Here is an 11903-nt window from a genome sequence, read left to right as displayed (position 1 = left end):
GTAATTGGATTGGATTATTTTGAACGAAGATGGTGCGGTGCGACGGTGGTGGGGTTATGGTGTTATGATGAGTTTTTCGACGTCGGAAGGTGGATGGTGAGGGTGTTGGTTGGTTAGTGTGCCGGTGAACGGGGAAGGTGTGTAGGTGATTATGCAGGTGGGGGTGGAGCGAGGGGTTGCAAGTAGTGGTTGATGTTCGGCAATTGTCGATTGGAAGGTTGGTGACCATGTTGTAGGTGGGATTGTCAAGGGCGAAACCAGAGGGGTCAAGAGGGTCTGCTAAACCCTCAGACATAGAAATTTGTAAAAAGTACAATCTGAGATTTTTCTAGGAAAAAACATGTTTTAGACTCTCTAGTTGTAGCTGGTAGAAAAGAGAGTCTTATGATGATCACCTGACAAAGAAGTTCTGGTTCCGCCACTGGGGATGGTGACGGAGAAGGTGAAGAAGGTAGGTTGTAGGTGGATTGCAAAAAACATCTCACCCCCAACATCAAGAGGTGGGTAATTTTGATTTTGGTGTTATGTAATTTTGATACGATCCTTCATACGCTCAATACGATAACAAGCCTTTTTACATAACTTGCCCCTTTATAACTAATCTCATGGTTGAACGATTGAAGAGCTATGAACATACAATTTCATCTAACCCTATCTTTTAGTGATTTTGGTTTAAAAAGAAAAGAATAATTAACTCAATATCTTAACATCTGGTTAACATGTTAACAAATAACCCACTTAATACCCTTTAACACAAGGATGAAGTGGTTTGCAATGGCAGTTAACATGTCATACCATCGTTAACACCCCAAATATAAGAATATACCCCATGACCTTATTAATAATGTTAACGTTAATAAATAGTATTAAACTATTAATGTTAATAAATAGTATTAAACTAGTATTGAGGATTTGTGCTTTGCGGAGGAACGTTAAATCACGCACGACCGTTGCAATGTGTTGATATGAAAAAATTAGACCGAAACGTAAAATAGAGAAAAGACTAATAAGTCGACTTAGGATCCTTACGTTGCAACTGGGCCATAAAATAGGCAAAATATGGACGTAAAAATGTTAAACCACACACCCAAGTTGCAGCTTGTTAACTCGCAAAATTTAGACCTAAAACAAAAATTTTGTGACAATTTTTTAAAGATGAAAGTATAGGGCTAAAAGCAAACAGATAATAGTAAAACTCACGAACCACGTAGACGCATTGCAGCATATTAACTTGCAAAAATTTGACGAATACGCAAAACATAAAAAGTAACCCAGTCGATGTAGGAACCACATATTGCGACTGGGTCGTTAAACCATAAAAGGGTTAAAAAGTAAAAGAAAAACAAATGAAAAGTATAAGGGTTAAATATGGAAGGTTTAATAGTATAAGGGTTAAATATCGAAGGTTTAAAAGTATAAGGGTTAAAAAGTAAAAAATAAATGAATGAAAATCATAAGGGTTAAACTTGGAAAGTTGAAAAGTTAAAGGGTTAAAAAGTAAAAAATAAATGAATGAAAATCATAAGGGTTAAACTTGGAAAGTTGAAAAGTTAAAGGGTTAAAAAGAAAAAAAGGTTATACATGAAAAGTTGAAAAGTTAAAGGGTTAAATACAAAAGGGAATTGAATAGTGTTTTTATAAAGGGAAATATATTTGTAAATAAATATATAGTTAATTCACATATAAAACTAGTAAGATTACCCGTGCTAGACAACGTGGTTTCGGTCGATATCTATTTTGGTTTAGTATAGCAACCGAAAGAAAAATGCTCAAAACATAAATCAACTTGAATTTATACTGACACGTACATAAATATAAACACGTAAAACTCGATTACAAAGTCTAATGCATACTAGTATGTTACATGATCTAGTATACTTTAAACATATGGATATTAGACTCATTCTTATATATGCTATGTAGACAAACTCGTATGCTCACCGACATAATTTGTGCTAATGGATATTTTATACATGTTGCAAGAAATGTTTGATGATGTTATCTCAAAAAAATTACTTAGGGTGGATTTAGATACTCCCTAATATTTATTTATGCATCTTAATGTTTTAGTCTTGTAACTTGAAATTGTTGTATTTTCTTTGAACAATGTAATGTGTTAGTTATTCGATGAAATGAGAACGGAATTTTGAATCATAAATGTCATCGCAAATTTAGTGTTATGATGTCCTTGAGCAATCTATTACGTCTGTTGGTCCCCTTTAGCGGCCCTGTTAGAACGATGCAACTTTCTTCTCTCGTTGAGACGGGTGTTTGTGAAGTATATAAACATTCAAAGAATAAAAATAGAGACAATGAGAGTGATACATCTTCAATGATTAATTCTTATTAATCAAAGAAAAAGGGGTCGATCCAAGACTAAACTTGAATCTAAATGTCACCCCCTGGGCCAAACCAGGGGGAAAACTTACATGAAAATCTCTGTATGAAAATATTACAATACAAGACACACATAATTCCTTCGTAGGAATTATGTATTTATAGAGATTTTTCATATCATATCTCAAATGTGATTGGTTGATAGGAAATTGGTTTGTGTGCCCATCCATTATTTAATGTGGCTTATCTTCATTTTCACCAACTTGCCTTTTTCATTCTGATGACATCTTTAATTTGAGATATTATCTTTTCTGATGAAAATAATCAAAGGAAAAGATTCCTTTTCTTTTTAAAAGGAAAGATTTCTTTTCTGATGATTGATTTTCCAAATGTAAAGATTCCTTTTCTTTTCATCAGAAATGCATTTCATTCATTAGAAATGCTTTCTTTTTCTAATGAAAGCTTTTTCATAAGAAAAGATATTTAATGTGTTAATAAGATTTATTATCTCATTAACACAATTCTTTGACTTTGTATCTTGTAAACTCCATAATGTCCCGCTAACATTTTGAAGTCTTGTAACCTTGTCGTGATCTTTAATCAAAGAATTAGAAGCTTGATATTTTTCTCTCTCGGCCTTCATATTTAGTGCTTCTGGGACGGTTCGTCGGTCGGTTCGTGTTGACGGAATTATTTCTAAGTAACTTAAACTATTTTTAACAACAAATACAATAAAGTTTCCTAACAGTCACCCCCTATTTGTTGTTGAAAATACAAACAATGCACTTATACTTAGAAATAACAAATAAACTTTCTGAAGATGTATCTTTCTTTTCTTCTTGTCACGTTATCATGTAGGTACCTTTTTAGTGATGTCATTGACTGTATCTTCATTGGCATGAAAGTTTATTTGGCAAACCTGACTTCTTATGGATGATCAACTGATTATATTTCATTTGTTGTTATAATTATTCACCTCGATTTATAATTCCACCTAAATGTAAGCATTATATCTTATATCCCCACAACATAGGATATAAGTGTATTCTATCCAATATAGGATAAGTGTTTAGGTGTCGATTGATGAGGCTTCAAAAAATAACGAATCATGCAAGGCTATAAAAAATGATCTTGAACCGTCGAGAGTTTTTTTTTTCGGATCAGAATATCTGATGAATCTGATGAAATTTCTGATAAAACCGAAAAAAATCGTTTTATTTTTCACAGAATTTCTGATGGAATATGGTAGATTCCGATGAATTTCTAATGAAATAATCAGAAAATCTGAAAAAAGTTTTTTTTAACAGAATTTAGAATTTCTGATGTTTTCTGATAAATCTGATAAAATTTCTGATAAAATAATCAGAAAATCTGAAAAAAGTTTTTTTTTACAGAATTTCTGATGTTTTCTGATAAATCTGATGAAATTTCTGATAAAATAATCAGAATTCTGAAAAAAGTTTTTTTTTTTAACAGAAAATCTGACGAACGCATCAGAAAATCCGAATTTTTTTTTGAGATGAGAGGGAATAAGTAAGGAAAAGAGATATTACTTACACATATTTTTCTAGTGGAATTCTAAGTACATGTTCTTTTTTTCAAGGAATATTTTGTGAAAACTTTTTAAAAGATAATAATTATGAGTATGTTTTCTAAAGTTTCACACAGTTTTTTTAATCTTTTTTTTCATCATTATCATTCCTTTTTTTTTGAAGATTAACTAACCAGAATTTGGAGTTATTTTATTAAATAAGATACGAACAAACTTTCTTTATCAGAAACTTTTTTTTAGATGTCAAAATTTTTCTTTCTGATAAACTAAAGCTCATTTATCTTTGTTTAACTCCCTTTTTTATGTCTTAATATCCTTTTTCTACACCTCTTTTTATACAAGAAAAATACTAATAGAGATAATAATAATAATAATAATAATAATAATAATAATAATAATAATAATAATAATAATAATAATAATAAAAGCAATAGTAATGAAAATAACAGAAAAAAATAATAACTGTACTACATACTTTATTTTTTTTATTTTGATCTGCAAAAAAAAAAAAAAAAAAAAATTCCTTTTACCTTTGGCAGATCATGAATATGCGTCTCTCTTACAGGAGCAAGGGATCTTGGAAATAATTTATCCAATCTGCTCTGATACCAATTGTTGGTCCCCTTTGGCGGCCCTGTTAGTGTGACAACTCGAGTTTCCAAGGTTCCTCCTCTTTACGTTACTTGCCTTATGTTGTGTTTTGTGGTTCGATGCATGGAAACTGTGCACTAAGATTTGAGTTAAGCTGTTTGTATGGATATGTGTTTGGTTATATGTTGTTTATTAGTTGCTTTGATACACTCCCTACTCAGGAACACACTATCCCACGAAAACACTTTAGTGTTTTCGTATCCCTGGTTCAACGAAAACAACCCCCAACGAAAACGCACACCTCTGCAACGAAGTCGGGTGTTTTCGTCCGGAATAGGTTTTGGCCCAAAAAGTGAATCGGCCCAACTCTGTTTAAATGATAACTCTCCTGATATCACGATAACCTCACAACACGTATAGAAACCCTAGAGTTCCCTGTGTGCGATGGCAGCTCTCCTTCCCTCCAAGCCAGATTTCTCTTGTTAACCATTCTTAGTCGGTTAGTGATTTACTTGTTTAAAGTTTGATTTCATGTCTAAATGTATGGCTATATTGTAAGCATGTTCTTGACTGAGATACATATGATGAATTGATGATTATATGCAAATCGTGATGTTGATTTAGAGTGTCTTTGTTTTGAAGATTGGGTTGGGTAATCTTGTTTCTGTTTGAATTGATTGGATGAATCATCAAATACATTCCTGTTACCATCCAGATCGTATGTGGTAATTTGCGATTTAGGTGCATGCTAGGCATTAAGGATTGTGAAGATTGAATGAATGATTGATCAAATGATTTTTGTGGCCGATGTAAATGCTGGTCGATCATTACTGTTTTAGAATATGTAGCTGCTGTTGATGATGATATGATTAGGATGATTGTGCTTAACTGTTACGTCTCCCCACGAAAACACAAGAACCCACGAAAACACATGATTCAGACGAAAACACTAAGTGTTTTCGTCACACCCTAAACCCGACGAAAACCCTTGGATTTCGTCGCCTGGGGTTTTCGTCCAAAGTGATTTCGTCCCTAGTGTGCTCGCCAAATGGTGTTTTCGCCATGAAGGGTTTTCGCCACATATACGATTTCGTCACATTAATCCTGTTAGTTACTAACACTGTTAGTGATTAACCCTGTTAAGTTTGCTACCCAGTTAAGTTATTTACTTTGATTAACTCTGTTAAGTTAAGTTGATTTACTCTGTTAATTTATTAACCCCGTTAGCCAATTAACTCTGTTAACCTTATTAACTCTGTCAAATTATGTAACTCTGTTAAGTATATAACCCTACCAGTTTGTTAACACTGTTAGTTTATTATTCCTATTATGTATATTAATCCTGTTAAGTTTGTTAACTTTGTTAAGTATGTTAAAGAGTAGCCATGTTAGAATAAACTGTGAAGGACATTTATGTGGAGCATGAATTGCATGGAATCGATTAACTGCTTACATGATGCTTGATATTAAATGCCAAACACACTTTGTGACATAGACTTGCATGTGAACCCTTACGATCTTGAACTGATTGTGTATACGTGCATAACTATAGGACTTGACTGATTACTTGTGAGCACATAGTTTAGCATACCGAGCAAACCAAGGTGAGTTCACACTTTCTACAAGGCATGGGATTCCCAAGGGTTGGGAGTGGGTTAATAAACTAAAATGGAATCTACATATCCTCCTTGGGTAGGATATGTATGACGTGCTGTCGTGGTCACAATCAAATTTAATCCAAATACTACTAAATAGATAGTGGTAAGTGGGTATCGAACACATGGAGTTTGTGGAAAATGTGTTATTTGGAAGTGTATCTAACTTGACTAAAATTTAACTAATTGTAAGTAAATTAAAATTTAAGAGTTGATTTGAGTGAATTGGTTTTAGAACTAAATTTAACTAATTAAATTGCAAGAGAAAGTTTTGGTTGTAAACAATTTTAGAGACAAATGACCATCTTTAGTTTCCGGTTTGCTTTGACATTTATGCTATCATTCACTAGAAAGAACTATATAGACATAGTTCACGTATGATTACTTGTTGTGATTAAAGGGAACTAAGTACTCAGATTCCTAGAACGTGAGGTTGTTACCCGATGACCAATTAACCCTTACCCAATCCTAATTCTACCCATGATATCTCGATTGCCAACGGCACCAAGAACGTATGGTTTCAAACTAGATTAATATAAGAATCAACAATTTACAAACAAGCAATCACACACCATAACGAACAAATCATAAAGATAAATTCATCATTCTAGAAATATGAAATCCAAGCATAAAGTCTAATACAAACCTTCAACCAAAGATAGTCATCAAGAGTTTAGCCACTCATGGCTTGGATCATCATCCTCAAACAAGTTTTAATGTTCATGTGAATCAAAAACACCAACCAATTGTTTAGAATCCTTTCCAAGCTCTCAAGAACACCCAAAAATCGCCCATAGACTGCTGGTAACCGAATGGGATTGATTGCCATTGAAAAGACACAATAAAACATCATAAAATAGGGCAGTTACACATTTCTCCGTCATCTCCACCGTAAATTACGGTACCACCGTAAGTTACGGTGGACAAAAAGTGTTACGGTGGGTCTCTACTGCCTTACGGTGGACGAAAAATGCTGGGGTCTACCGTAATTTACGGTAGCTACCGTTAATTACGGTAGGCTTCAGCATGAAATGTTGTTTTCAGCATAACTTTTTCGTTTCAACTCTGTTTTCTTCACCGTTTTCTCCTACGTTTTCGTAATTTCGTCCTCTATCATGCTATCTTCTTAATTCTTTAGTTCTAATAAATTATTTTCTTCATGTATGCTCCATCTTTCAATCTCTAGTCCAACCGCGCCTATTCCGAAGCTTCATTTCCACACTTTTAAGCTCCGAATGTACCTGAAACATAAGCAACTGTAGTCATCTAATTCAAGACCATTACATGATTAAATGAGGGATTAACTTGTCATTTAACACCATTAAGGGTTGTCCTATGGACCACCCGTCACATCCCCACACTTAACCGTTGCTTGTCCCAAGCAACTCATCAAATCAATTTCACAACAAGCGATCAATGTCAACCAAGCATAAATATATATCGTCCTTTTACTAAATTTTTATCACACCACAAGAAACACCCCTCATAACAACTCTCGGTGGCAAGAAATGTTAGCACATTACGCTAAAACACTCAATGCACGTGTGTGATTGTGCGACAATAAGCTTGTATACAAATCAAATCTCCTCCTATCAAATATTCAGCATGCTTATGAATCAAAAAGGACTTACGGGTTGTAATGGGGCTAGGTGCAAAGGTAGGAAAATGGTGGTATATATGAAGGAGCTAATTGATTTGAGCCGGTTTTTATTTCTACTACAAAACAAAGCAAACATCAACTATATACACAACTTCTTCAACATTCTCAACTACTATTGCAACTAAATACTTTTTTTTCTTTATATTTTTCTCTTTCTCTTTTTTTTTTCTTTTTTTCTTCATTTCATATATATATTTTTTTTCATAACACATCAAACTCAACAATATATACAAGAACATCAATACTACATACTAAATCTCCTAAATCGGGTCATCTCAAAAGGTAAAGTTTTTGTAGGAAGTAGGTTTGGGTCACAACCGAATGGTATAAGGCTCAAACATGGCTTTCTAAGGACCAAACCCCTACCCCTCACAATACCAAGCTCATATATGTAAAGTATGAGATCCAACCCCAAATTCCCACACTCTCACACATCTAGACGAGGCTACCTAAAAGTCCCCTATCATTTTCACAAGCATGTTAATCCTAGGCTTCAACAAGAATTCGTACACAAGTTCTATTAACACAATACACACACCACCACTCAAAACAAGGAAAGCATCTTTAATAATCATGTGTGGCTCAAACACTCACCAAGATATGACTAGAAAGGGGTGTCGGTGTGTCATGCGGAACAATGTCAAGTGTTCAAATTCCAATAACTTTTTGCTTGGCTTCACAAAAATTTTTAAAATTCTCAAAAATTTCCCCCCATCCCCACACTTGGGATACATTGACCCCAATGTATGGTTTTGAGGGAAAGATCGCTCTTAACCAACAACATTAGCTTTCGCTAATACTCTCAAATCCCAAATTTCTTTTTGTATTTTTTTTATATATTTTTAAACAAAATCAAACAAACTAACTACCAATATTTCAAAGCTAAAGAACACAACAAGACTAAGGAAAGAGTACATTGACCTGGTGAAGTTTGCCACAACAGATGTTGTAGATAATCCGACTTCCTATCACCACTTTCACCCAAATATCTGTACATCTTCCCCACACTTGAATGTCGCCATGGCCTGAAACATAGAAAGATAAAAATAGCAAGATCAACATAAAACCCCGGGTTGCCTCCCGAGCAGCGCTAAGTTTCGAGTCTTCAGCCAGACCGTGCCACCCCCATTTAAGGTGGCTCAAAGAAGCGGTTCCTGCCATCTCCATCACTTCCTTGTGCCATTGAGCAAAATGCATCCATCTTGTTTTGACTCGGTGGGTAATCAAATACGCTCTTGCTTGAACCCATATGCTTTTCTTCATGATCCGGTGGGTGATTTCTTCTCATTCTTTGGAACACCTTTTCACTAAACCCGCTATCATCCGCCTCAACAAACTCGTAACTAATCATCTTCGTCTGAACATTAAATGACAACTTACGGTTCTTTTCGGTCATGTTAATGATTCCTTCTCTACAATCAATTTGAGCATTTGCCGTATAAAGAAATGGTCGACCCAAAATCACCCTTTGTTGTGATGCCATCGTGGTAGTAGCATAATCTAAAACCAGAAAATCCACTGGGTATTCGAATTCTCCCAACCGAATCATAACATTCTTAACCATTCCTCGTGGACGCCTCCAACTTTCATCCGCCAAGCTCACCATGGTGTCTATATCTTCAAGCAGACCAAAGTCGTACATATCGTATAGATCGCCTGGTAGCACACTCATGCTTGCCCCGTAGTCCAACAATGCGTGAGGGATTTTTAATTTTCCCACACGAATAGGCACGATTGGTGCTCCATGCTCTCTGTCCGTTTCAACCTCGGCATCCTTTTCCAAACCTGCATTCACTTGACAAGAAGATGTTAAAAATGTTTCATTGAATTCTCTATTAGGAACGGTACTTACCACATTGATGTTAACACTTTTAATGTTTTTGGGATTTATCACCGTGTCACTTGGTAGCTGGCCTTTTGCTTTCTTCAAAATTGCCACTTCACTCGCAAGTTGACCCATTTGAGTAGTCAGAGTTTGAATAGCTTTATCACAGGCCTCGTCCTTTTGCATCCGAACTTCATCACGTTGATTCATTCGTTGCATTTCGACTTGCATCGCCTTCAACATTTCCATTACTTCGTTTCCACCCGAAGAGCTTTGACCAGTTTGATATTGCCTTTGAAATCCTTGGTTTCCTTGGAAATTCGGGTTAACTTGATTTGAAGGGTTCCCATACCGAAAGTTTGGGTGGTTCCTTAACCCGGGGTAGTAAGTGTTCGAATTCATGTTGTAGTTTCTACCACCCCCTCCTTGACCTTGTACCGCATGAACTTCTTCATATTGCCCTTCAACCATTCCTTGGCAATTTTCAGCCGCATGACCTATTTCATTACAAATAGCACAAACATCATAAATTTGGTTAGAAGTTTGAACATTACCATCGTCAACCGCATGAACTTGTTATCTCGTGACAGCCGGTCGTGCTCTCCTTGATGCTTGAGCTTTCCTCTTTGATGTAATGGCCATTTGTTCCAAGAACTCCCAATCATCATTCTCGTAATTCGTGCCAAAAGTACCATTTGTAATTGACATTAGATCACGAGCATCTTCGGCACTCAATCCCTCGTGGAAGGCGTTTATCAACTCCCAAAGCTCAATCCCATGATGAGGGCAATTCTTTATCATCATGTTAAAACGTTCAAAAGCCTCATGAAACATCTCACCTTGTTGTTGTTGAAAGCTTCTCAACCCTTTCCTAGCATCATTCGTCTTTTGAGCGGTGTAAAATTCATCCAAAAAGGTTTGTTGCATTTCCCGCCATGTATATATAGATGCTGAAGGTAATGTGTAGAACCACTTTTTCGCCTTGTCTTCCACAGAAAATTGGAATAATACCAATTTAATATCATCGGCTGAGAATCCTTGACTCCCAAGCGTATTGCAAATTGAGTCATAAGCCTCCAAATGGAAGTAAGGCTCCTCCGTTGCTAAACCCTTATATTTTGGCAAACTTTGCAAGGAATTTGTTCTTACTTCAAAAGTTCTTCCTTGGTCGTTGTGAGGAATAATGATGTGTGTAAAATTCAACATATAAATTACATCAAATGAGGCATAAAACTAGCCCTTTTTTTAGTACTAATGTTGGAAAAAGAGTGTTTTTGTCTTCCTTTTGTATTTTCAGGATTAAATGAGCTCAAATTCACAAAAGAAGCAAAAAGACAGCTAAATCTAACATAAATACAAGAAAAGGAACATAGGTGGATTGCCCGACTCCTCAACAGCATCCTCCCAAGCAAAATAGAGAAGGCAGAAGACTGAACACGCCCCGTGCTCAGCCAGCACGGGGCCGTGCCCAAGAAGCAGCAGAAAAGACAAACCTATAGAAGTTTCTATTGCCCACCACGGGGCCGTGTCCAGCGGACACGGGGGCGTGGTGAAAGTACCGCAGGCGCATTAATTATAGTTGCGAATTACAATTAATGAAGAGAGAGAGTGTCAGACAGGCACGGGGGCGTGTCCAACGGACACGGGGCCGTGCCCAGCCTTCTGTTCAGCCTATAAATAGGAGTGCTTGGCTTCATTGCAACTCATCACTTAGCACACCACCTCTCTCACACTTCATCCACCACCCACCACCATCACAACACCATCATCCACCACCATCATCCATTGTCCATCATAGAGTGTGTGTGAGTCTTCTCGGGATCCAAGATTGATCGTAAGAGTTCTTGACAATCAAGGCCATGTTTGCCTAAGTCTCTTACATCACTTGGTGAAGACAAGTATTTAGTATAATACTTTTTATTTTTAATCTTTTGCACTTTTTATTTGGTTTTGTATTAATGACTTTAATAACTAGTTGCTTATGTTGAAGGTGATCTTTCCTTATCGTTTGTCCGTGGTGTCTTGGCATTATTTTACTGTCTATATAAAATAAAAGATTTTCACCATTCATATCTCCACGGTCTATATGGAGGTATGTTGGCTACCTGGTCGGGGGTTAAGGGAACGGTTTGGTAAGGGTCTTGCCCTTGTTCAGCGTTAAGAGGTCCTGCAAGGGACCTGGGTCAAATTTAGTAGGATCTCCTTCAATGCCCATAGGTATTGGATGGCGGGGATCCAAACTCTTTGACCCCCTCATAAGTTAACTACTATTAATACTATAAC

The 11903-nt window shown here is 36.0% G+C and overlaps 1 non-coding gene across 1 annotated transcript; it reads left to right on the top strand.

Annotated features, from left to right (window-relative positions):
• The first annotated feature begins 10392 nt into the window (after positions 1-10392).
• Positions 10393-10498, top strand: LOC118489483. The gene has a single exon (XR_004887503.1). It is a non-coding gene; the product is annotated as a small nucleolar RNA R71 (small nucleolar RNA).
• Positions 10499-11903: the final 1405 nt, after the last annotated feature.

The sequence above is a fragment of the Helianthus annuus genome, chromosome 17 (genome assembly GCF_002127325.2).
Source record: "Helianthus annuus cultivar XRQ/B chromosome 17, HanXRQr2.0-SUNRISE, whole genome shotgun sequence".
NCBI classification, from domain to species: Eukaryota; Viridiplantae; Streptophyta; class Magnoliopsida; order Asterales; family Asteraceae; genus Helianthus; species Helianthus annuus.
Note: the sequence above shows the minus strand (reverse complement) of the source record. Positions and strands in the feature narration are given on the sequence as shown.